Source organism: Lepidochelys kempii, chromosome 10 (genome assembly GCF_965140285.1).
Source record: "Lepidochelys kempii isolate rLepKem1 chromosome 10, rLepKem1.hap1, whole genome shotgun sequence".
In the NCBI taxonomy this organism is placed as follows: domain Eukaryota; kingdom Metazoa; phylum Chordata; order Testudines; family Cheloniidae; genus Lepidochelys; species Lepidochelys kempii.
The window spans coordinates 81,906,452-81,932,973 of record NC_136389.1 but is presented as its reverse complement, the minus strand read 5'-3'; the positions used below and the strand labels follow the sequence as shown (position 1 = coordinate 81,932,973).

The 26,522-nt window shown below is 45.1% G+C and overlaps 1 protein-coding gene and 1 long non-coding RNA gene across 5 annotated transcripts in view; both read right to left on the bottom strand.

Annotated features, from left to right (window-relative positions):
- Positions 1-14,548, bottom strand: part of GLCE (glucuronic acid epimerase) — a 110,662-nt gene extending 96,114 nt beyond the window's left edge. For 2 of the 4 annotated variants that reach the window (XM_073304483.1, XM_073304482.1), the window contains exon 1: positions 14,459-14,548. The gene's annotated coding sequence lies outside the window, so the exon portion shown is untranslated. The remainder of the gene's footprint in view (positions 1-14,458) is intronic. The other 2 variants (XM_073304485.1, XM_073304486.1) reach the window with 2 other exon arrangements.
- A 6,431-nt stretch (positions 14,549-20,979) lies between these two features.
- Positions 20,980-25,790, bottom strand: LOC140895137 (uncharacterized). Its single transcript, XR_012154117.2, has 4 exons — positions 25,696-25,790; positions 25,080-25,243; positions 23,239-23,277; positions 20,980-21,811 (listed from the first exon to the last, which is right to left on the bottom strand). It is a non-coding gene; the product is annotated as an uncharacterized LOC140895137 (long non-coding RNA).
- Positions 25,791-26,522: the final 732 nt, after the last annotated feature.

Genomic DNA, 26,522 nt, shown 5'->3' with positions numbered 1-26,522 from the left:
TCAGCCCCCTTACCCCGTCTGCATCAGCCCCCACTCCAGGCCCCAGCTCCGGAGTGGGGGGAGAGAGGGGGAAGGAGGGGCAGGAGAAGCACGGACGGGGTAAAAGGGAGCGTGATCCTTAAAAGTTTGGGGACCCCACTGGCTTAAGCCCAGTTTAAACTAGGAAACTGGGAAAAATAATTGCATCATTGCCCAGCAAGTCCAACAAGCATAGAATGAATTTTTTTGGACTTTGGATACAGCCATTCAAAACGGAGGAATAGAGTTGGTCTATCCACTACATCAAAGTCAGTCTTCTGCTACAGAATGCTGCATGGCCAAATGGACACGGACTGGTATCTGCAACTCTGCATGCTTCTGGCTGCTTAATGCTGCAAGCCTACAATCCTGAATTACTAACGATTTTCATATAATTGAATGTTTTCATCTTGTTTATACAATATTGAAAACTGAAGTGTGTCATAACACTTATAACTTCCTTGAGAAAATACTGAACCAAAATGTATAGACATTCCAATATTCAGTATTATTACATACTAGTATTATGCCAACTGCAGTTTTACTTTATTTGTACAAACCTTAATCAATCTACAGAACCACCGTTTTATGTAACACTTTGAATATGCAACTAAAACTAAGTAATGTGATGTGAGCTAGTATTAATGGGGGATTTTAACTTGCCTGATATCTGCTGAAAGACTAATACAACAAAACATAATATGTCCTGCAAGTTCTTAGCATGTGTAGGGGACAACTTTCCGATTCAGAAAACTGAGGAAACAATTAGGGGGTCCATCTATTTTGGATCTGGTGTTGACCAACAGGAATGGAATTAGTTGCGAACGCAAAGGTGGTCAGGAACTTGGGAAGAAGGGATCATGAGATAGATGAATTCAACATCCTAGGAAAGGAAGACATGAGAACAGCAAAACAAGGACACTGGACTTCAGAAAGGCAGATTTCAACCAACTCAGAAATAGTAGGCAAGGTCCCATGGAAAGACCAATTAGTAAACAAAGGAGTGGAAGGGGGCTGGCAGTTCCTAAAATGATGCAATACTTGATGCTCAATATCAAGCTATTCCGGTGCAGAGGAAAGAGAAGAGTCATAGGAGGCTGATGTGGCCACACAAGGAGCTTTTTAGCTATCTAAAAACCAAAAAGGATACATATAGGAAATGGAAGGAGGGGCATGTCACCAAGGATGTATACATGGGAATAGCACGAGTGTGCAGGGACAAAAATCAGGAAAGTCAAAGCTTGAGTTACGCCTGGCAAGAAAAGTTAGACAACAAGAAGGGGTTCTACAAATACGTCAGACAAAAAAGAAAGATCAAGGATGATGGGCCCACTGTTCAGTGGAGGTGGTGAGCTAGATAACAGAAGATGCTAGGAAGGCAGCGCTGCTCAATGTCAACTTTGCTTCAGTCTTCACACAAAAAACATGTGACCAGAAGACTAGCAAAGTTATCATAGACAATAAAGGGGAAGTGATGCAGATCAGGATAAGTAAAAGATCTTCTGACTAATTTGAATGAATTCAAATCAGCAGGGCCTGATGCTATTCACCCAGGATGCTGAAGGAATTACCTGAAGAAATCTCAGAGACCCCAGCAATAATATTTACAAACTCATGGATGACAGCAGAAGGGCTGACATAGGGTCCATCTTTAAAAAGGGGGGGGAGGGGTGAAGGAGAAGCTGGGGAACTATAGACCAGTCAGCCTAACCTCGATACCTGGGAAGCTACAGAATAATGTATAAAACATTCAATGTGCGATTACCTGGAGGATGAAGGGGTGATCGCTAGCAGCCAGTATGGATTTACTAAGAACAAATCATACCAAACCAACTTGATTTCCTTCTTTGACATGAACAAGGAGTCCAGTGGCACCTTAAAGACTAACACCTTTATTTGGGCATAAGCTTTCATGGGTAAAAAAAACCCACTTCTTCAGATTTGCCCAAATAAATCTAAGAAGAAAAGGAGTACTTGTGGCACCTTAGAGACTAACAATTAGTCTCTAAGGTGCCACAAGTACTCCTTTTCTTTTTGCGAATACAGACTAACATGGCTGTTACTCTGAAACCTACCAAATAAATCTGTTAGTCTTTAAGGTGCTACTGGATTCCTCGTTACTTTTGTGGATACAGACTAACACAGCTACCCCTCTGATTCTTTGACAAGGTAACTGGTTTGGTAGATAGGGGGAATGCAGTGGACATAACATACCTGAACTTTAGCAAGGCTCTTGACACAGTCCCACACGACATTTTCATGAGTAAGCTGGAGAAATGCAGGCTTAGTGGAACTACCGTTAAGTGGCTACATAATTGGTTAAACAGCCATAAACAAAGAGTAACTATTAATGGAATGATGTCAGGTTGGAAGAAGGTCTCAGGTGAGGTTCCACAGGAATCTGAGTCCAGTGTTATTTAACATCTTTATTAATTACCTGGATGTAGGAATAGGGAGCAGCATACTGATCAAATGTGGAGATGACCTAAAGCTAGGGGGAGTCGTTAACACTTCGGAGGATAGAGCTAAAATTCAGAGGGATCTTGATAAATTGGAGAATCTGGCTATAGACAGCACAATGAAATTCAGCAAAGATGTAACGTGCTACACATAGGGAAGAAAAACCAAAATTTACAAATACAGAATGGGAGATAACTGGCTTGAAAACATCACTGCTGAGAAATATCTGGGAGTTGTGGTGGATCACAATCTCAACATGAGTCAACAACATGATGCTGTTGCAAAAAGCAAAGACAATTTTGGGTTGCATTAACAGAGGCAGAGCATGCAGGTCATGGGAGGTGATACTACTGCTTTACTCTATGCTGGTTAGTCATCAGCTGGAGTACTGTGTCCAGTTTTGGTCACTAGTTTATAGAAAGGATGTAGAGAAACTGGAAAGGATCCAGAGGCAAGCAGCAAAGATTATCAAAGGGATGGAATGCAAGCCCCATGAGCAAAGACTGAAAGAATGGGTATGTTTAGTTTGGAAAATAGGAGATTAAGGGAGGGACATGACAGCGATCTTCAAATACTTGAAAGGCTGCCATAAAAAGATGGAGAAAAGTGGTCAGTCTCTTGCCACAGCGGGCAGGACAAGAGGCCATGTGTTCAAACTACAGCACAGCAGATTTAGAGTAAATCTCAGGAAAAACTTCCTAACTGTAAGAACAGTAGGACAGTGGAACAAGCTGCCTAAGGAAGACATGGAAGCTCCTTCATTGGAGGTTTTCAAAAAGAGGCTGGATAGCCATCTAGCTTGGGTGGTTTAGACCCAACAAATCCTGCATTTTGGTGGGGATTAGATTAGATGACCCTTGCTGACCCCTCTAGCCCTATGGTTCTATAAAACAGTTTTTGAAATAGAAAATGCCTTTAACTGGGTCTAGCTAGCTTTTCCCATAGCAGTAAAAGCCATTATTTTACCTGGTAAAAACCACCGCCAGTTAACACCCTGCCATCCCTGTATCAATCCTCTGAACTTTGTATAGGTGCATAAAATCTTTAGTGCAATGGTTCCCAAACTTGTTTTGCCGCTTGTGCAGGGAAAGCCCCTGGCGGACCGGTTTGTTTACCTGCCGCGTCTGCAGGTTCAGCGGATCACGGCCAAACCTGCAGACATGGCAGGTAAACAAACCGGCCCGGCCTGCCAGGGGCTTTTCCTGCACAAGCAGCAGAACAAGTTTGGGAATCACTGCTTTAGTGTAATAATTCTGCTAATTTGTAGTATAGCGAAAGGTAAGTCAAAACAGTACACAACATCTCTGGACACATTCACTCTGCAGCCCACGCAAAATATCAGATTTCCCTCACTTGAGAGTCTGCTGAAATGGTCAATCTGTTCTGAAGGCCTTTGGAAGTCAAAATATTAAATGGTTTAGAATGCCAGTAAGACTTGAATCCCACATTACTTCATGTAGTTCTCATCAAACTTTTTAAAAAAAAAATTTTTTTAATGACCCAAATGGTAAAGTAACCATTTTGAGAAATCACATAGTAACTGCATAAGAAATCTACCTTTTAATCTTATGGCTCAATCAATTGTTTGGAGACCCACTTAAATTAATCTTATTGAAGCTCAGCTTCTCATTTCACTGTTACCAGTGAGGGAACAGAAAGTCTGCCAAAACAGCAAGATGCTATTAGGCAAAGAAAGCCACAAAATGATGATATGTATGCAGGATAAAGGCAGTGTTCTGATTATTACCACCACCTATTTATATTACAGCAGTACCCGACATGTCAGTCAAGATAAGTGCCCCATTGTATTCAGGGCTGTACAAATATAGAATAACGTCCCTTATTTTATTTTTCAAGTCTAAAATCAATACCCCAATCTAGTTAGTGTAATTCTATAATAAAGACAGGAAATGTCTCAACTAACTAGCGACTACATCATCCCCAAAATAGTTATTTTTTCCTGTTGAGGTAGCACTGTAAAAAACAGCATTATAAAGCATTCTATTGTCAAAGAATGTTGGACAGTAAAAAGAGCTCACGACACTTGCTTTGCAGAGAACTGCTGCCAAATGCTGCCAGGTCCAGCTTCTCTTCTGTCTGGGCCACCGGCCAGTCACTAATGTTTTAGGCACCTACTAATTTTTAGCAGTGTAACATACTGCATAATACCACCCAGACAGCCTTCCCACGACGACGTGAGGATGCTTTACTGAACTTTTATCTCATGCTTTAACATTTTACTATTGTTTCCATAATAAAGGTAATGTTGATCTTAGCCTACTACTACTAGGAGAAAGGGGATATGGCGGTTCACAAGACCATCACTTCAAAAGCGAATGCCCATATTTCCTTTCCCTATACAAATGCTTTCACTTTACTTTTAAGTTGCTTCTCATATTTGGGAACATGATGGCAGAAACCACCACATACTTGGTACAAAAACTACATTTAAAAAATGTTAGTGTCACTTTGGTTAAACTCACTGAACTAGTTTGGCATGTCAATAGAATCATTTCTTGTGCCAACAATTTATAACAGCCAATACAGGTCTTCAAATGCATCTTCAGAATCATATTACTGGATGCAAGTTTTCACAATATGCATATTGGAAATCTGTAAAACAGTTTAAGTTGCAACTTGTCAAGTTGCTCCCTCCCCCATCCCCACAACTGAACAGGATTCAGTTACCTACATAAGGAGGATTAGTTGTAGAATTACACTTAGACTTAATACAGACATTTATGTACTACCATCACTGTGGCATCCGATAACTTTACAAATTCACTGAAGTGAAAACGAAGACACTAGACAGACATCAACTGAAATATCTGACCCATAAAAAGTTTAATAGTGCCAAAGAATATATTTGCAGGGCAAAACACTTTTACAGAACGTGCTTTGATAGTGTCATTTCACTTGTTACAACTCGCCAAATTCAGAAGTGCATAACGTCCTTACAGTCTTTCCTGTTTAGCTAGTGCTGACTGAAGATTTATTAATAAAACTGGCAATCCCTACATCTACAGGCTGTATTGTTCAAGTTCATACTATCTTTAAAAAGGCTACACCCAAATCTGATTCTGCTGGCCTTGGTTTGCAAAACTCCCATCAAAAAGTCAGCAAATGTTGTTTAGGAGGACGGAAGGATTGGGTTCATATATACATAATTCTTCTTGCTATTTGCAGGGCATGGAGTATTTGCTTGAGCCAACATTAAGATTTTGCAATAATATTTATACTCATGAATGATAATACCAAGAAAAAAAAACATGATTTCATTTGTGTGTAGACAGACACAAAACTGTGCAACAGTTATTAACAGACCTTCCCCTTGCTAGATTCTTACTAGTAATTGTATACACAAATGTATTTTTCCATAAAAAAATTCATGCAAAATCTTCATGCAAAGGGTTATTTTCATATTGCATTTTTGAAAGTGTACATGCTATGCAGAAAAAAAATGCAGGTGTAACCCCCATGCCTGCTTGGTGTGGTGCTGTCCCCCTATCGTGGCACCGAGACCATTTAGAGCAGGGGTGGCCAACCTGAGCCTGAGAAGGAGCCAGAATTTATCAATGTACATTGACAAAGAGCCACAGTAACACGTCAAAAAGAAAAGGAGGATTTGTGGCATCTTAGAGACTAACAAATTTATTTAAGCATAAGCTTTTGTGAGCGACAGCTCACTTCATCGGATGCATACAGTGGAAAATACAGTGGGGAGATTTATATACACAGAACATGAAACAATGGGTGTTGCCACAAGTATTTTTCTTTTTGCGAATACAGACCAACACGGCTGTTTACTCTGAAAACTGTAACGAGAGCGATCAGGTAAGGTGAGCTATTACCAACAGGAGACGGGGCTTTTGTAGTGATAATCAAGCAGTTGACAAGAACGTCTGAGGACCCATGGATGGGTCATTACACAAAGTAAAACTACTTCCCCATGTTTATTCCACACACACACACACCCCCAAACTGTTCCTCAGACGTTCTTGTCAACTGCTGGAAAAGGCCCACCTTGATCACCACTACAAAAGGTGTCCCCTCTCTCCTGCTGATAATAGCTCACCTTACCTGATTACTCTCGTTACAGTTTTCAAAGTAACAGCCGTGTTAGTCTGTATTCGCAAAAAGAACAGGAGTACTTGTGGCACCTTAGAGACTAACCAATTTATTTGAGCATAAGCTTTCGTGAGCTACAGCTCACTTCATCGGATGTTACAGTGTGTATGGTAACACCCATTGTTTCATGTTCTCTGTGTATATAAATCTCCCCACTGTATTTTCCACTGCATGCATCTGATGAAGTGAGCTGTAGCTCATGAAAGCTTATGCTCAAATAAATTTGTTAGTCTCTAAGGTGCCACAAGTCCTCCTGTTCTTTTTGCGGATACAGATTAATACGGCTGTTACTCTGAAACCAGTAATACGTCAGCAGCCCCACTCATCAGCTCCCGCACCCTGCTCCCAGAGCCTCCCACACACCAGCAGCCCCGCCGATCAGCACCTCCACCTCCCTCCCCGCACCTCCCAATCAGCTGTTCTGTGGCATGCAAGAGGCTCTGGGGGAGAGGGGGAGGAGTGAGGGCATGGCAGGCTCAGGGGAAGGGGCAGGGCCTGGGGAAGAGCCAGGGGTTGAGCAGAGAGCACCCCCCGGCACATTGGAAAGTTGGCACCTATAGCTCCAGCCCCAGAGTTGGTGCCTATACAAGGTGCCGCATATTAACTTCTGAAGAGCCACACGTGGCTCCAGAGCGACAGGTTGGCCACTCTTGATCTAGAACTTGATGAGTCTACTACAGCCTTGGCTAAGAGCCAAACAGCTTTTAGCTCATGCAGTAGAGACTCATACATTTAGTTCCAGAAGGTCCCAGGTTCAGTCCTTCCCGCTGATGACTGGGGTCCATTCATATTACACTGGTAGGTATTGTAGTTCTGATTATCTAACCTTAAATTTGCCTACACCAGACCTTCCCATTGCTAAGGTGCTGAACCAATGGCTTGAATTATTTTAATTTGCCCTCCTACAGAAAAGTATGTTTTGATCATGTATTCAGTACTTTTTTTTTGCTATATCCTCTCCACACCGTTCAATGATCACTATCTGAATGCACAATAAGGTGCCAATGCAGACTTTGACCAACTGAATGAAATTCAAAATTAAAGAGGCTAGATATACTAGCATTAACATCTCTAGCATAAAAATGCTTAGCTACTGATTAATAATGTATCCATAATATACCAAAGCTTCAATTTATGAGATCTACTACATGCTAATAGGGTAATGACAATACTTTACATAAACATCAGACAGAAGTAGACCTGTTCAATAGGTTAACATACTTTCACACATGTAGACTATGTAGGCTTTTTTTAACATATGGCCTTAGGGGCTAATTCAGCAAGGTGCTGAGCACTCTTAATTCCCAATGAGTTCTTATATGATAAAGTACAGAGTAAATAAGTATCTACAGTACTGAAATTACATTACTGACATTAACCGGGGGGGGGGGGGGTCGGGGGAATCAGTGATAACTGATGAACAAATACTTTCAAGAAACCGATTGTGAAATCAACATCTAGTCAGACACAACTTTAATTACACCCCTTTGTATTATGCAACATATTTCAGAGACTGTTTTCAGATGAATTACAATCAGAGTACAAAAGCAATCCTAGCTGCCTCTTTGCATGTGAAAATCAGATACAAAGCTGGTAATATCAGGCAGAAAATATTGAGGGAGATTATCAAACAAACTAAAGGATGATCTAAATACTGTACTGCTGAACAACAGTATCTAAAGAAAGACACACACAACTCAAAGATTGAGGCTTCCATTCTCAATCCTTGTTTCCAGATGCCCTAGGACTCTATTTTCCCCACTGACAAATAGGGAATATCCAGAAATGCGCAATGTGAGAAGATACGAGAATTCTAAATGCAACTTAAATACTCCACAGCCCTTGCTATTGTCTCAACCCTCAAAACTGGGTGTAGATTAAAGCAAAGACAGTGATACAACTCCAGCATCCATTAGATGACAAGTTTACATTCTTAAGATATGGCAGCACAACAAAAAGGTATGTGCATTAATAGACTGCTGATGCACATCTTGGGTATATTGCTTTGGTCTTCAGCTGCACAAGACATACACCATCAGAAAGTCAGATCTGGCTAATTGCTAGCAGAATACAAATTAGTTTATTTTACATTTATTTTTTTAAATGACCTTTGAAAAAAGTTTGACTAAAAAAAGTCACTCATCTTCTTGTAACTTGTTCTTCGAGATATGATGTTCATGTCCATTCCAATCAGGTGTGTGCACGTGCACAGCAGCGAGAAGATTTTTCCCCTAGCAGCATCCATTGGGTTGGCTTGGTCGACCCCTGGAGCCGCGCCTTCATGGCGCTCAATATAGAGCCCTGCTGACCCGCCACCCCTTCAGTTCCTTCTTGCCGGCTACTCCAACAGAGGGGTAGGTGGGTGTGTATTGGAATGGACATGAACACCATGTCTCAAAGAACAACAGTTATGAGAACGTGAGTAACCGTTTTTTATTCTCAGAGTCCTTGTTCATGTCGATTCCAATCAGGTGACTCCCAAACCTAAGTTTTGGAGGCGGGGTCGGAGTTCAGATGTCCACTGACTGGAGCTCTGCTCTGCCAAAGGCCACATCATCTCTGGCCCGCTGGGTAATTGTATAATGCGCAGTGAAAGTATGTATGGAGGACCAGGTCACCGCTCTGCATATTTCCTGGGTAGGAACTTGCGTGAGGAACGCTGCTGAAGAAGCCTGCGCCCTGGTGAAGTGCGCTCTGAGTGGAGGCGCAGGCACCTCTGCCAGGTTGTAGCACTCTCAGATGCAGGACGTGACCCACGATGAAATTCGTTGGGAGGAGACTGGAAGACCCTTCATCTTGTTGATGAATGCGTAGGATAGAACACTGGGAGGAAGATGTCCTGGTTGATGTGAAACTGGGAGACAACCTTCAGGAGGAAAGCTGGATGAGGCCTGAGCTGAACCTTTTCCTTATAGAACACAGTGTAAGGAGACTCTGATGTTAAGCCTTGAGCTGAGGTTATCACCACCAGAAACACCACCTTGTACGACAGGAAGAGCAAGGAACAAGTCGCCAGCGGTTTGAAGGGCAAATCTGTCAATTTGGAAAGGACCAGATTAAGGTCCCAGGTCGGGGCCGGTTGCCAGAGGCGCAGCTATAGACAGTCCACACCTTTTAGGAAACGGGTGACCATCGGATTGGCAAAGACTGACCGGCCTTCTGTGCCTGGACGGAAGGCAGAAATGGCTGCCAAGTGAACCCTTACTGATGACATGGACAGTCCCTACTGCTTGAGATGGAGAAGATAGTCTAGTATAAGTGGTATAGGGACGAGCGATGCTGCGCCGACCAAACTGAAAACCTCCTCCACTTGGCAAGGTAGGTAGCCCTGGTGAAGGGTTTCCTACTGCCAAGAAGGACTTGTCTAAGCGGGTCTGAGCAGGAGAGCTCCATCAGGTTTAGCCATGGAGCTTCCATGCCAGCAACTCGAGGTCCGGGTGCTGGAGACGGGCGAGATCCTGAGTTATTAAGTCTGGGAGGAGCAGCAAGGTAACTGGAGCTTCCACAGACATTTCCAGGATCAATGTGTACCAGAATTGACAGGGCCAGGCTGGAGCTATCAATATCACTGAAGCTTGATCCCTCCGTATCTTGAGGAGCATCTTGTAAAAAAAGAGGAATAGATGGAAACGCATCTAGGAGATGGCCTCGCCATGGGAGGGGGAACTTGTCCGCGATGGAGCCTGGGCTGCGATTCAGGAAGGAGCAAAACTGCTGGCACTTCCTGTTGTGTCACGCCCTTGCCCTTCAGCTCCTGAGGAACCTCTTCCACTCCCCCAAGCAATAGGAACGAGTGCACCTCCTGTATGAGTCGCCGCTTGTGAGAAGGGTCCCTGAAGAGGCATGGGGAAGGGGGGTGAAAGGGCGGGAGGGCCAAGATTTGCTAATACTAACTACACTAAGATGTAAACAACTATGTACAATGGACACTGCTAATGGCGCTTGCCATGGCAAGAGCTGTGAGAGGTTCCAGCTAACCGTCACAGACAGTAAGAAGGAACTGAAGGGGTGGAGGGTCGACAGGGCTCTATATTTTCTGCCATGAAGGTGCAACTCCAGCGGGGTCCCAAGCCGACCTGACGAATACTGCTAGGGGAAAAAGCTTCCAGCTGCCATGCACACACGCAAATACCTGATTGGAACCAACATGAACAAGCACTCGAAGAACTTAATCTATCCTTTCAAAATGAGAAGCAGTCCCGGGATTAAAGAAAATAGTGGAATGAGGACACCAGGCTTTTCTTTACTATGTAGTATATACACAATATAAATTTTAACCTTGACATAATTTACAGGTCCCACGAACTAACGCACACTTATTCTTATACAACACTTCTCAAGCATAGATCTGAAACAACTCAAAGGTGGGTAAGTAATATTATCCTCATTTTTAAGATAGAAAGTTGAGATGATTTGCCTAAGGAGCTGACACGAAAACCCAATTTTTTCCTACCTATCTGGATCCTTTTCCTCATCCCTCAGAAGCCCAGCTGCCCTTTCAGCAGATTGTGGCCCATCACTCACTTTGAACTAACTATCTATACTAAAAACCTACATTAGTAATGTTGAACCTGTATAGATTTTATGATAGAAAGTGCCTAGAGATCCACAAACTACTGTTATCAACAGCAACCTTTTCAAGGGAGAGAAGGAAGGGGAAGTGCATTGAATGGGGAGAAAGAAACAGAGGGAACAGTTTAAAACCATTGCATTCTTCTCTATCCCCATTTCTGTTCACCACATGCCCAGCTGCCTTTACTCTATAGTCTTCTCCCAGCAATTTAAGGTCCCACCTGCACAAACATGCACCAAAAGTTCAGCCAGCCACTTAGAATATGGCTTTAGACAAGCTATACGCCCAGCTACTAAACATTAAAGTGCTGTGTTTGGACAAAGTTTTAATATGCTTACCATAACCTCTTAATTGTTAAACATTTCCATATCTTTTTAAATAAATGCCCTAGTAACATTTGTCATGTCATACCTGCTACATATAAACTCAAACATACATTGCTTGGATGTTCCACAATATCCAAAAGATGCAGAAATCCACCCGCCCATATTTCAAAGAACAGTCAGACACCACTTACTACATACTTGGGAGGAAAAAAGGTGTAAGAAATATTTATTTGTTTAAAGAACATTCCTGAGCAATGCATGCAGTTTCATAGATAGGGACATCTAAGTTTCTCCTACTATACGTACTGTACTTAAAAACAAAAATGCAACCTCCTGAATATTTGTAGGTTTTCCTTATATAGCTGCAAATTTAAGCCAGACCGCACCAATTAAGTAACAGACTCCATACGGACTTAGAACGATTTTACCTGTTTATCTAGATATCCGATATATTTTACTCTGCTACTCCACAAATCAGTTATGATCTTCCATACATTGAAAACTATCTGGAAGAAGCTATTTTTGCTTTATCCCTTAAGAACAATCAAGCTTCATTTTAGTCCAAAATAAAATAAGTGGGGGTTTTTAAATGTAAGTTTGATAAATGGACTAATACAATCTCTACTTCTACATCCTGCTAGGCCTTTTGAATTCACCCACTAAGCAAACTATTCACAAAATTGTCTCTTGACACAGACAGATATAAAGGGGCATACATATTTCCACAAAGAATATTTTGATCAATAGTTATATTTGAATGTTACATAAACAGTGCAAAATGGAAGCGGTTTCTCCTGTTGGGGGTGCTTACTAGACCCACTATAGCTTGGGCCCTTAATCAGCATTATGCCATGGTTAGGCATATTTAGAACAAAAAGTTACCTAAACTGGTCTGCCTATTTTATAAACGGAACATCAAGGGGGAAGGGGGGGGGAAAAAGAGAGAGAGACAGCCATCTTTGTGGTTTTGGATCATCTGACAAAAAAGCTAATCAACTGCACAACTATCTTTGAAGAGCATTAGCATTTTTATGAAGTTTCTACATCAAAATGGTGAGATCAAATTGGAGTGGTTCCATGGATGTAGCCAGAGGATATAGGTATATTTCACGAAAAGGCACTCCCCACTGAAATGGTTGTTAGAATCACAGAACTGTTGCAACTAATTGTAACAGCTATAGTAGCATCAAAGATTAAGTAATCCTAAATTTTTGTATTTCCTAAGATAAAAGTCTAACAAATCAAAATTCTTTCTGTCCCACATAAGCAGCTAATATTCTGTCCCACTTCTATGGAACCAACACCACCACCAAGAGGGAAATCCATGTCTTTTGGGAGGCCAGAATAACGAGTCAAGATCCACTGTTACAGATCAGAGGAAAACCCTTAAAAAAAGGGTTAGAAAATTCAACATTGTGTCCCTATGTTTAATTCATGTTGCCTTGTGACAGCACAAGTAGCTGGCAACAAGACACTAGCAATAGCCAGGTAATAGGGGATAAGTTAGGGTCAGAAGCATAACCTGAGCTTTAAATATTTCTGCTTTAGTCAGTCCACATTACACCTTTAAGGAGACAGTAAAACTACCTCAGTTCCACATGAACAGGTGCTGGCACAATACAAAGAGCTATTCACAAGCTCTCTTCTATGCCAGACTGCACCTGCAGTGATGAAGCACACAAAGAAAAGGCTGCTCTTGACCAAGAAAACAGCTCGCATAAAAATTCCCAAATAGTGTCTCCAGTCACCATAGAACATTTCAGATCCAGTTACGTTAGTCTCGTAAAACTCTACACACCCACTCAATTGGGATGAGTAAGTTTACTCACCCATCAAAATGATCTGTTTCTTTAGAGGATCATCCTAAGGGTGGCAAATTTTTATGGGTGTTTGTTCAAGATCGGGTTACTCATACAATGCTCTGGCAGCAAGACGCAGTACTTTACCCACTCTGATGAATGAAACAAATATCAACCTGTAATCAGTGCCTTTATCCTTTCTCCAGAAAGAGCTGCTATTGCTCTCCCTTCTCCTCCTGGACCTGGAATTTCAAAATCTCCATCCTGAAACGTGAAGCCCCTTCTACTAAGCAACTTGAGGAAGAGAATGGACGGAAGCACTTTTATTTACTTTGCACAGAAGCCAAAGTGAACATGAAAGCAAGAGTGTAAAACTCTGATACAGACACAGAAGAGCATGGAGCTGAAAAAGTGGTGGCCGGGTTTGACTGAAAACAGCTACAACCAAGGCTGTCGGGGTAAAGCAAATATGTCTCCTTTCTGCAACAGTCTCAGAGCGGTCTGACTTCCCAGTTGGTTGTTTCTTCTGTGGTCTCTCCAGGGAGTTTCCAGACAGTCTTGCCTATAACCCTTGCACACCGCTCCCAGGCACCATCCTCCTCAGCTTCTACTCTCTCTGCACCAGGGCAGGCGCTTGCTGTGGCCAGACCCGAACCCACCGGGCTCTGTACTCGTCGGGCAGCCTGACAACTGCTAGAGGGAGTCAGAGGCACAGGGTGGAGGAAAGAGACCAGGAGACTGCACAGACCGGGCGCTCCCCCCAGCCGAGATCCTCCAGGAACCCACATGGCCCCGAGGCGAGGCAGGGGTCAAACCGGTGGCGGGGACAGTGTGTACAGTGGGGGGGGGGGGCTGAGAGCCGTGACCCAGACGGTCACCCCTGCGTACGATGGAAACCACCTCAAGCCGGGGGGGGGGGGCGGCGGCCGCTCCCCAGCCCCACCTGTCAGGGGAAGCCGGGCCCGCAGCCCCTGGGGGGGGGCAGCCGAGCCCCCGCAGCCGGCCCCGGCCCCCCAAGCCCCGGCCACTGCGCGGGACACGAGCCAGCCCACACGCCGGGGAGAGGAGACCGAGACGGCCCCGGAGCCGGCACAGCCCCTGGCCGGGTCCCGGCTGCCAGGCTGCCCCGCCCCGCGGGCCCCGGCGGCTCCCACCTGTGCAGGGCGGCTGGGCGCGGGCCTCCCTCGGCGCGGCAGCTCCCGCCTGTCCCCGGCCCGGGCGGAACCAGAGTGCGGGGGGCTCCGGGAGGCGGCGACGTGGGGCCGCGCCGAACCCCGCCCCCGCCCCCGCGGCGCCCCCCCCTCCCCGGCCAGCGGGGCGGGGACACGCGCGGCCCAATCCCAGCGCGCCGCCCCCAGACCGCCGGCCAATCACCGCGCGCCGCCCCCAGACCGCCGGCCAATCACCGCGCGCCGCCGGGCGCGGGGCTGGAAAGCTGCGCCCACAGGCAGCCGCGCTGAGGTAGGAGCGCTCCGCAGAGCTGCCGCCGGCCCCGGCAACGGGCGCCCCCAGACCCTCCCCGGCGCCCCAGGTCGCGGCGCCCGCAGCCCCTTCGCCTCGGGTCCGGGGCACCTGGCGACCGTACACCCGCGGGCGGGGGAGCCCCGGAGCCCCCCGGAAGTTCCTACCTGCGCGGGGCGGGCGCGGCGGAACCACAGCGCCGGGGGGCGGGGAGCGACTCCGCCCCCACTTCCCGCGAGAACCCGGCGGGGGGCGGGGACACATCGCCCAATCACAGCGCTCCGCCCGCAAGGAGGGCGGGCCAGCGTGGGACCCGCCGTCCAATCCCAGCGCGCCGGCGGGGCGGGGGCTGGGGCTGCTCGCGGAGCGGGGACACACGCGGCGCCCGCCCGGGAGCGGGGCTCATGGGAACCCCGCCAATCCCCCGCCCCCTCCTCATCTCCCCAGCCGCGCTGCCGCCGGCGGGAGCCGGGCGCCGGGCACGTGGCGCTCCCCCGCCCCGCTCCTCCCCTCGGGGGCTCCGGGCGCTGGCCGCTGTCGGCAGCCGGGACCTGGGCTAGGTGGGCCCTTGCTCTGACCCCGCCTGGCCGCTCCGCTCGCGGTGGCCGCTGGCCCTGGGCTGGGCGCGGGGGCGGACGGCTGGAACCCTCGGCCGGGCTTTGTCCGCCCTCGCACGCCGCTCAGGAAAGCGTTTGCCCGTCAGGGCTGTGGAAAAAAACCCCGCCCCCGCCCGAAATAAGTTTCACAGGCAAAAGAGCCGGCGTGGACAGAGCTGTGGGGGCGAGAGAGGCTCGCCCTGGCCTAGCTTCCCCCTGCTCCACCAGGGCGGTTTAATTGTACGTAGAGCAGCTGCCTGGGAGACCGTCCAGGGGCGCAGCTGCAGTGTAGACATAGCCTTGGGGTGCCACAGGGAGTGAGAAGGGGAAAAAGAAGCTTCAGAGGAGAGCGCTTTAGACTCCTGTCTTTAAGGAAGTCCCCTTTGAGCTGCCATCGACCTGGTGTCCTCCATGGCCTTTGTGCTCTCTGTTTCTCACCAGCAGCCCTTAAACACCTGCTCTACCCACAAGTCTTTTAGCTGGGGGCTCAGACACTGGTATCCACCTCCTATTTCCGAGAGCCTGGGTTGCTGCTCCCAGCCAGGCTCTGCACCCACATCACAAGAGGTGGGGAAAGTCCAACCACGTTACAGAGTCCCCAGCCAAACCTTCTCCCAAAAGCGTGAAGCTTGAGCTTCAGCCTCTTTGTTCTCTTTTCATCAGTGAGGACCTCGAAGTGGTTACAGAACCCCCCCAGCCTCAGTCGCAGCCTCACCATACACCAATCTAACTGCCCCATAGAACCTAGTCATGATGTGATGACCACGTCCTGGTGCAGCTTCATGAAAATTGTTAGGGTAAGGACCCTTAGGGTGGGGCTAATACACAAGATATGAAAACTATCCTAAGACTATCTACTCCTGCATTCATAATGCAGCCTTAGGGAGTCACTGATCCCCTTTCTAAACCACAGTATGTGGGCACATTCTCCTTAGATCATTCAGAATGTGTCTCTTTTAAATTTCAGATATCTTGGAAGGGAAAATCTGAACCTGTGTCCCATTAACACAAACAGGTTGAGTGTGATCTCCATTTAAATCAGCATAAAAACTAATATTGTGGATGCACCTGTGTAAACACTTGAGTGACTGCTTGGGGACCACGTGCTCCTACGGTGACTCCACCTTCACCGGTTTCCTTGAACGCTTCTTTTAGGAGCAGCATGAGGTGTGGGAGTTAAAAACATGTAGCCTGACATTTCTCCCCATTGCATCCACAAATCAGTTTGGAACCCTGGTAGCTAGTCTTTGGTGGGTAACCACTACAGCCAACAACAGATTAATGTAGTTTCCTATCTTCATGTCTTGAGTCATGCATCTTGCCTACATACTGCTGCCAACAGGACTCTCAGAGAGCCACCTTCAGCGAAGTGAGTAGGCACTGTGCTCAACTTGTCTCATCTAACAGTTACTGAATGAATATTTCACACTGAATCTCAAATTTTGTAAGTGCAAAAATTAAACCAATTTATCTTTTTAAAGCAATCTTTTTATAGCTATGCTCTTGGTGTTCCAGATTTCTCTGCCCTGTGGTTTTAGGAAGGATACAGTACTATCAGATTTTTGTTTTTTGGAAAACCTACTCAGTCTACTCTGCACATTTAAAATCCTAAAAGTTAAAGATACTATATGATTCTTCTACAATGTAGTGCTTTGAAAACACTGTGGGCCACTCCTTAATTGATGTAGTCTGTGTAGCTCTATTGAAGTTAGCCACACAGTCCACACCCTGTAAGGATCTGGCCCCATGTAATCTTCAGAAGTATTGCTGTTTTAACACCCCTTTCAGAGAGCAGGTATCTTTTCAGTTCATTAGAGCTGTAGCAGGGCTTCAGCTCACAGCCATAGGAGCCTTCAGAGTCTCCTCAAACATCAGTGCTCTATGCTTCCATTCACTTTGTACATGTGCTAATTATTTTGTCAAGAGGAATTATAGGAAAAATAAAGAGATTCATAACTACATATGCTGGGATTTAACAGCCACATTTTTCTTCCCTCGCTTAATAGCCTTAAAAAAAGAGAAGAAAAATAAATTGAAACAAAATCTGAGATACTTTCAATATGTTTAATTCATGTTCATCTCGATTAGTATAGAGATATTCTTGGCTAGTGCTGTGTGAAAATTGCAAAAAAAATCTTCACAAGGTTTCTCAGCACAAATCTCAGTTTAGTTCTGGGCTGCTTCATGGCTCAGAACTTTAGGTTTTCACACAATTATTGCATTGAAACATGCACAATTCCACCACTTCTACAGCTCCCCTTCTGCAAACCTTTACTACCTGACTAACAGTGCTCACTACTGAGAAAGGTCCTACATAAAGTAATAGGGTTATTTGTAGCAGCAAGCACTTCATCATCTAGATAGTAAGGCATTTGCAGGATTGGTTTTTTTGTCCCAATCCATGGATAAATTCTTAGGGTCAGATCACTGGGTCCTATTAGGGGCCAGTCCACTGCCCAAGATAGAGTGCAGCAGTCTCCAGCCATGCCCTGGTATGTTCTTCCATGCTACTGGGTGCTGGGAGAAGGTAGAGGAGAGCCAGCTTTACACTATCTGGGGATTTCCCTATGGCAGGGATCTGACCACATGGCCTTTACATTCTCACTGGCTTATTGTTTGGTCAGGCTTCCTCTGCCAGTCAGTTCCAAAACCAGACCCTGGGCTTGATTTTCTTCTCATACCATTTTTCTGCTGGTATTACACCAGTGGTAACTCAGGATTTACACTGATGGGGTAAGGAGAAAATTATGCCCTCGACCTTTAATCCAGCCTTACTTAGATATTTCAGGTCCAGGATTCTTTCAGTTTTAGTATAAACTTCCATTGCTAAATTACAACTGTTGCCTGAGTCACTTAGGGCTAGATCCACAACGGGGACTTAGGTTCAGCACTGCAATGCCTAACTTTAGGCACCCTGCCACCTACTGGAATCCACAGCACCAAGGTACATGCCCAGGCTCCCTACACCAAGGGAAGAGTTCAGCACCTAAGAAGGGGAACTGCAAAAGCCAGTAAGCTGAGGCCTGGTCTACACTACACAGTTAGGTTGATGTAAGGCTGCTTACATTTAATTATGTCAGTAGCTACATTAAAGCCTTGTCCCACCAATGTAAATGCCCTAGTACACCGAAGTCAGAACTCCATGAGAGGTGTAGGGCTTATGTCGGTGTAGTTAGGGTGACGGAGTGTCTCTGTAGACACTGCGTTGCTTTCATCAGCTATTGGCTGTCTTGTCATACTGCTCCATACTGGAGCTGTTAAATTGACAAGAAAGGTGGGCAGCTAGAGTCCAGCTGCCCTTGGCTGTCCACTTCCAGCCGGGCTCCTGCCCGGAGGCTCCCCATTCCCCACTTCGGGAGCCATGAAACCCGAGCGGCTGCCCCCCACTCCTGCCCTGGCTCACACTTTGCCTCTCTTCAGTTGGTGGAAGCGCTCCTGGTGAGGATGCACACCATCGACAGGAGGAGGGTCGTGTGGACATCAGTCACCACAGTAATTAGCGTGGTGGTTGTAAGTCAACCTAACATAGATTGACTTAGGGCTGTAGTGTAGACATCCCCTGAGGCGGAGCAGGGATTTGACCCCAGCTAGCCTATGTGAGTGCTCTAACCACTGGGTGAAGGGGATTCTGGCATGGGTCTCTCACTGTCTCCTGTTGAAGCTGTTCCATTTTATATAAATAATTAAATAGCAATTGGAACAGGGACTTGACTCTTCCTAATTCCCAGTGAGTGCCCTAACCACTGCCTAGAAAGCCATTCTTGTACTCTCACTGGCTACATAAGTTTTTCAGACACAGTGGAACAGCTTCAACAGAGGAGACTGAGGGAGATTTACCCCCACAATACCCCCATCTAAATACATGGGAGAAGAGAGAGCTGGGTTCAGATTCCTACTCCATAGCTGGTAGAGGGAGGATTTGAACATAGCTTGCCCACATTTTGGACAAGTGCTCTAACCCCCTGGTTACAAAGGTGATGCAGTGCTTTCTACTCTCAGTGTCTGGGATCTGAGCACACCTGTTGGATCCAGTCCCATAGGCAAGACAGGTGGGAAAGAGCTAGTGTAAGGATTCCAGTAGGGATTAGGCACCTGGGACATAGGGTATGTCTACATTGCAGCTGGAAGATACAATTCCCAGCTCAAGTAGACATACCCACGCTTGCACTGATCACGCTAGTGCACTAAAGACAGACGCATACCAACTTCCATCTATATACACTGAGGATCTTGGACAGGATTGTACTCAGGGCCCCTAGCCCAGGGGTGGGCAAACTACGGCCCAGGGGCAGGCAAACTATGGCCCGGGGGCACATCCGGACATTTTAATCCGGCCGTCAAGCTCCTGCCGGGAAGTGAGGTCCAGGGCTTACCCCACTCTGGCACTCCAGCCAGGGAGCAGGGTCAGAGTCTTGCCCCACTCCACACAGCTCCCAGAAACAGCAGCATATCCCCCCATACAGCTCCTATGCATAGGGGGCTCCACATGCTGCCCCCACCCAAGTGCTGCCCCCACCGCTACCATTGGCCGGGAACCACTGCCAGTGGGAGCTGCAGGGATGGTGCCTGTGGACAGGGCAGCACGCTGAGCCGCCTGGCTGCATCTCCAGGTAGGAGCTGGAGTGGGGACATGCTGCTGTTTCTGCGAGCTGCTTGAGGTAAGTGCCACCCAGAGCCTGTCCCCCTGAACCCTTCCTGCAACCCAAACCCCTGCCCCAGCCCTGATCCCTCTCCCACCCTCCCAACCCCTCAGCCCCAGCCCAGAGCACCCTCCTGAACCCCCAACCCCCAATTTCGTGAGCATTCATGGCCCGCCATACAATTTCCATACCCATATGTGGCCCTTGGGCCAAAATGTTTGCCCACCCCTGTCCTAGCCCATCGTGCTGTCTGTTCAGCAAACAACTGTACTGTTATTTTTAACAGTCTAGCACAATCAAAGCTAGTGTATGTCTACCCAAGCTGGAAGTTATGTTGCAGACATACCCGTAGATGGCTGTATGCATACCCAGCAGAAGAAATGAAAGCACCTAGGAGACTTTAGCAGCAGAAACAAAGGTGCCCTCAGGGTTAGACAGCAGCTCAGGAGGGGGATTTGAGGATCTAAATTTTGGATTAAGGCACCTAAATCCCTTTGTGTGTCTAGCGCTTCATGAACTCAGGAGGATAATGGTAGATTGACCTTTCACTGATTTCAAATTAACCAAGTGAAAAAGCACTCAGTAAGGGCCTTAATTAAAGCATTATCTTAATTAATCACTTTTGGACAAATTGTAGAAGAGGGAAAAGTATCTTATGGTGCTTCATTGTTATGTTACTTAAAATGATGCTAAAGGTCACATGCAATTGAAGGGTCTTAAAATTAAATTGTGATTCTGATGACTTTTCAAAATGTGAACAGAATTATTTTTCAAGTTTCTCCCAAAGATTGCTTCCATAGTCACATGCACACAACACTCCCTCTTCTAAAGTATTCATTTTTTAAAAGTTACATAGGGAAGGCAGAATCGTAAAGTAAAGTGCAAAGAAATGTGAGGATTCTGAAAGGTTATTGCTTTTTCTTTTTTTTTAAAAAACACAATAGGTACTTATAACCGTAGTCATCGCAGGAAGTCACTTTCAGAAATTCACAGTTGCAAATGAATTCAAAACCCATAGTGATGCGTTTACATTCCTGTGCCAGATGTAATAGGTCATATACAATACATTTCTTATATTTACCACCTTTTGAATTAGAAAATCTCAAAGTGCTGTACAGGGAATATAGTTCAATATAAATTGTCAGTTTCCCCACATTAAAATAAAACAATAAAAAAGAAAACTTTAAATTTGAAGGCCCAGTTCTTTTATCGTTGGGCACACTGGTGTACTTAATGCCACAATTACTTCTTAAAGTAAGGGTAGCAGAATAGGCCAAATGGAGCTAATGGAATATTACTCCCAAGCAGAGTGTTTCAAAAACTCAGCACATAGAAGGCAAATGTCCTTGCTTTAAAGAACTTCAGCCTATTTGGTTAGACAATCAAAAGCCAGTATCAGTTCAGTACAACATGTAGAAGGGGAATGAAGTATAGAACTGTGCAAAATGCAACATTTAGCTTGACCAACTAATCTTAAATAGATTATCATAAAGGTTTGAAAAGTTTACAAGAACCAAGGCAATTTCACAATCTGTTTCAACCCTTTCCTTAAGTAGAAAAACCACTACCTTTACACCTAAATACAAAGGAGAAATAAATTTCTTAGAGATGCCTCAGCTCCTCTTAAGTCAGCATTCTTCCACTGTAGTCCAGCCATGCCTGTTCAGCACACAATCCACAGCGCAGTCATGCCTTGTGCCCCGTGGTATCCTCCAACAGACAGTCTGCCTGGGTCAGATCTCTAGCATACACATTTCGCGGTTCTTTATCCAGTTGTTTCTTTTGTGGGCAGTTGTTAGCACTACAGCATCTACTGTGACAAAATGTTGAGGTTATCCTTGGCGCTTGCTACGGAAGTCCTCAAGGAAATAGATACTGTAAAGCCTTGATTTTACAAACATTTAAATCTTATAAATGACCAGTTATACAAACTAGTTTTCCCACCTGAAAAAACCCCACATCACAAAAGTGATGTTGATGAAAAACAAGTCAACAGCTCTTCCCATCCTCATGCCTTCAGTGGTTTGGAAATCACTGCAGTGGGGTTTGAAGGGCAAGAAGGAGGCAATACAGTGCACCAAACTACAGCCTATGCACTGTACCTACTCTAGTTTCGAGATGTTCAATTTTATGAATCTCTCAATCCTCAATTAGATTAATAAAATAGGGGTTCTACTGTTAAACTCTTGTTTAAATGACCGCACAACTTTTCGAGGTCCTCTACCATCATTGTTGGATCCTTCCATGCTCTTATCTTTGGAAGCAGCACCCCAAATCCAAATAACTCTGAGGTTGAGGCAGGTTCAAAAACCTGGATTCAGGTTATGTGGCTTGGGCCACCCTCAAGTTTAAAGGCACATATCACCAAGACTGTAGGCAACACCAAGGACTGCTGTTGATTGCAGTGCTTTGTCACCAACTTCATCACTGGAAAACTACTGGATTCCTCAGCAGGAACAGGATAAATGAATCCCCAGTCTCACACCCTGCTATGTGAATTGGGGCTTTGGTATTCAGTCACAATTGTGCCTTTGGGGATATACTTTTTTTATTCAGGCAATATCAAAAATACCATGAAGAATAAGCAGAACCGGAGAAAAGTCAGATTTTTTACCTTCCATAAAAAGAAGAGTCTTAATTTAGAATGGAAATATTTTATTTAGATTTCTTGGATTTATTTGGACTATCCTCCATTGTGGCTATTTCACTTTAAAATACTGAATGAGAATTCTATGTCAGAAGGTGATTAGGTATGCTTAAAAGTGAGAGTTTTAACAGATTTTCTCTGCTCGGGTTTCAGCAAAGCACAGAGGGGTTTTCAAGTAGAGCCCTAAGTATTATAATGCATTTAAACAGCATTTAAAGGATGTGTGTGATCCCAAAGCTAAAATGAAAATTTATTCTGCATTTATTATCTTGTTTTTACAGATTTTCTGCTGTGCGTTATTTGGAAAATCCTTTACTTCAGACAGCCAAAATATCAAGTTCAGTTATTTTCCTTTCAGTCTTTTACTGAGTTGGGTTCTAAGGTGATGATTCATGTATTAATATGTGGTTATTAGATGACTCCTCTACCTCTACTGCTGTTATCTGTCTTTGGCAATGGAAAAAAGAAAATTCATTCTTAAAATCTCGGCAACAAATGGAACATGCATAGAAATCAATCCTGCTCTCATTGACGTCAAAGGAAAAAATTCCATAGACTTCAATAGAAATAGAATTAGGCCCATATATCACCTATTAGTTTGATTTGTAGTGCTGAGAAAATCCATACATCTGAAAGGGAAAAAAAATGTATCTGTTAAAAATAAGTCATAGGAATTAGGTGACTGTTGATGATATTTATCTCAAATAGGGAAAAACAAACATTACAGCTGTCAATTATAAATATTGGGTAGGGTACCTATTACCTAGAGCAGAGGTTCTCAATCTTTTTCTTTCTGAGGCCCCCCCAACATGCTATAAAAACTCCACAGCCACAGGGGGCCTTGCAAAGCTAAGTTGCTCAGGTTTCAGCTTCAGCCCCAGGTGGTGGGACTTGGAGCCCTGGGTGTCAGCCCCAGGTGATGGGGCTTTGACTTTCTACCCTGGGCCCCTGCAGGTCTAATGCCAGCCCTGCTTGGTGCCCCCCAAAAAAAAAAACCTGCTTGCGGCCCCCCAGTGGGCCCCAGCCCTCTGGTTGCAAACCACAGACCTAGAGGTCCATCCGAAATTAGGGCCCATGCTACTATGAATTGTGCATATATGTACACATACTAAGAGACAGTCCCCAGTCCAGAGAGATTACAATCAAAGGCCCCAATTCAAGATAACACTTAAGCACGTGCTTAAGGTTAGGTGCATACTTAAGTGCTATCCTGAATAGGGATGCTTTACTGAATTAGGGCCTAAATAAACAAGACAGACAAAGGCAGTACTATTATCACCACTCTCTAAAGAGGGAACTGAAGCAGAGAGTGAGATAAAGGGCCTGATTTTCCAAGCACCCACAGGGCTCGTTGACTTCATTGGAGTTGTGGGCATTTCTCACCTGTAAATAACCAGCCCACAAGTGACTTGACCCAGGTCACACAGGAAGTCTGGGAAGGGAACCCAAATCTCCTGAGTCCTAGTCTAGTATCTTTAGCACATATCTGTCCTTCTCTTACTCACTGGAAGCTTAGTATTTGCATGTCTCAATCTTGTAAACTTCCTTAAACACAAAAGGATAAACCACTGAAAAAAAAATCGAAGAAGGCACAAAACTCTCCTTTGCCATGATACTGCCAAAAACTTGACAATGGATAGGCTGCTGGTATGTGGTGATCTCTGCCTGTCATGCCAACCAATATTGTCTCATTGTGCCCTCATACTCCCCTTTTTAGGTGTCTGTAGCCATCTGTTGTCTCATACTTAGATTGTAAGCTCTGGGGGCAGGAACGGTCTTTTTGTTCTGTGTTTGTACAGTGCCAAGCACAATGGGCCCTGGTTCATTACTAGTAATGGACCAGGGCCCATTGTGCTTGGCACTGTACAAATACATAATAATAAATACTACACTTTGCTTTGCAAGTTAGGTTCCCATATTACACCTGAAAGGTTACAGAGCACTTAGTGAGGTTACATGTTGACATTGACTTATACGTTCAGTCAAGGGTTTTGTTAACATTACAGCCCACAAAGTCAAAGCTCAAGTAGTCCAACAAATAGGAGACTGAATTATAATGGTAGTTTTAAGCCTTTGACAATCTATGTGTACACTCATACAGGAGTTTTTACAGGCAGTGAGATTTACATCCTGCTGCAGATATGGGGGCGGCCTGCAAAGCATGAATGATAATATGATGGAAGCTGCTGATTGTGGGGCATCGTACACTGTCTGTAGACAGAAGGAGAGGTGCATCACAACACAAGGAATAATTAAGAACACAGATAGCTAGAAACATCAAATTACTAAGAATAATAACTCTTTATAGTCATCCTAATTAAATAAATGTTGAGTGCCTAATGGCTTGCCATTCATTTGTTTCGGAAGTAGCTAGTACTCAAAATGCGACTTAAAGAGTTATTACTCTTTAATTAACTTATCTGCCACATACGTTTCATGGTGAGCTTCCGTCTGTTTTCCACTCCCGTTGCTTTCGGTGCAGCCTACAGCATGTAACTGTGGACACACACATACCCTGCTCGGCAGGATCTAGAGTCCAGTACATTCTGCCAAGAAAGCGGGGCCCACTGGAAGCCAAGAGCAGCATTATGATTTCTGTTAGCAGAGAGAGAAAAGTGAAAGTCACTGTCAGTCCACGCTGTTCACAGAAGACAGTCATCTTATGTAGTTCAATGAGGTTACGGATACCAATTTTAAAAAATCCCCTCAATCATAATACCAGTTCCTTATAAACAGATTTCAAGTTGCGGGGGGGGGGGGGGGGGCGCTCCCAAGCCCCCTCCAGACTACAATTTAAGTTATTTACAATGACCTGCCCCCCGTTTGTAGCACTTGAGGATTTCTCCAAGCAAACCAAACAACCATCAAAAGGTCCTTTTTTCTCTCTTTCCTTTGAGAGAGAGGGGAATCAGAGGAAAAGGAAAGCAAAGGTGGTCTGTCTCTTATGCAGTCTTTTGGGGTCACCCCTTTGGGGCTTGGCTTATCAGCTGATACCTTTAATTAGAGTCTGCCTCCAGCCCCTCCTCTTAGATCACCATGCTTTATACCTGGTCCATGCAGTCTCAGGGACAGTCAGGCCTGAGACAGGCACTATCATGGCTGATCTGTTTCTGTGCTCAGCTGTCTTCTTTATATTCGCTCCCCTTCCAGTGGCAGGCTGTCTCTTTTTAAACTCCCCCTCCCCACCCCTCCAGACAGAGCAACCTTCCAGGTGTGCCTGGTTAGTGCTGGCTGAGCCCTGAAGAACTCAGTAGTCTCCTCTTTGCTAGAGCGAGGGGGGGGGGCGAGGGGGAGGGGTTGTCGCAAAGTTGTTGACGAAGCTCATTGAAGTAAAGCCGATTTCATTCTCCCTCCCACCCCACCTTACCCTCATCTTATATGGTAGATCATTTGTGTGACAAAACAGAAAGAGCAACCCCCAACGCTCAATATAATCTTTGTACCCTGTCAGATAAATGATGAATGAAGAACAGGGATAATGTGATATCTACTGGTTTTGCTGAAGTCTGTTTGATCACCGGCCATTGGTATTCCGCAGGAGTTTCTAATTGTCACTTTGTGATATGTAGCAGTGCTGTGGTTAAATGCACGGGGTCCTGTATCTGTTATTAACCTTTATGTTGTGCCTCCAGCAACTAGGGCAAAGTAAGATCAGAATTCTGATCAAGTTATATTTAATGCACTGTTTCTCTCGCTTGACTAACAACCTAGTATTTTAGTTAAAAATTGAAAAACAAGAAACGGGAAAATATTGATGACTTAGCTATGGTAATGTCTTCTCTTTACATATCTCATGCTCGTTTTCCATAGGATGGGCCCCAGGTCATTGAATAAACACTGCGATTTTGCAGGTAACATATCAGTAAATCACTGT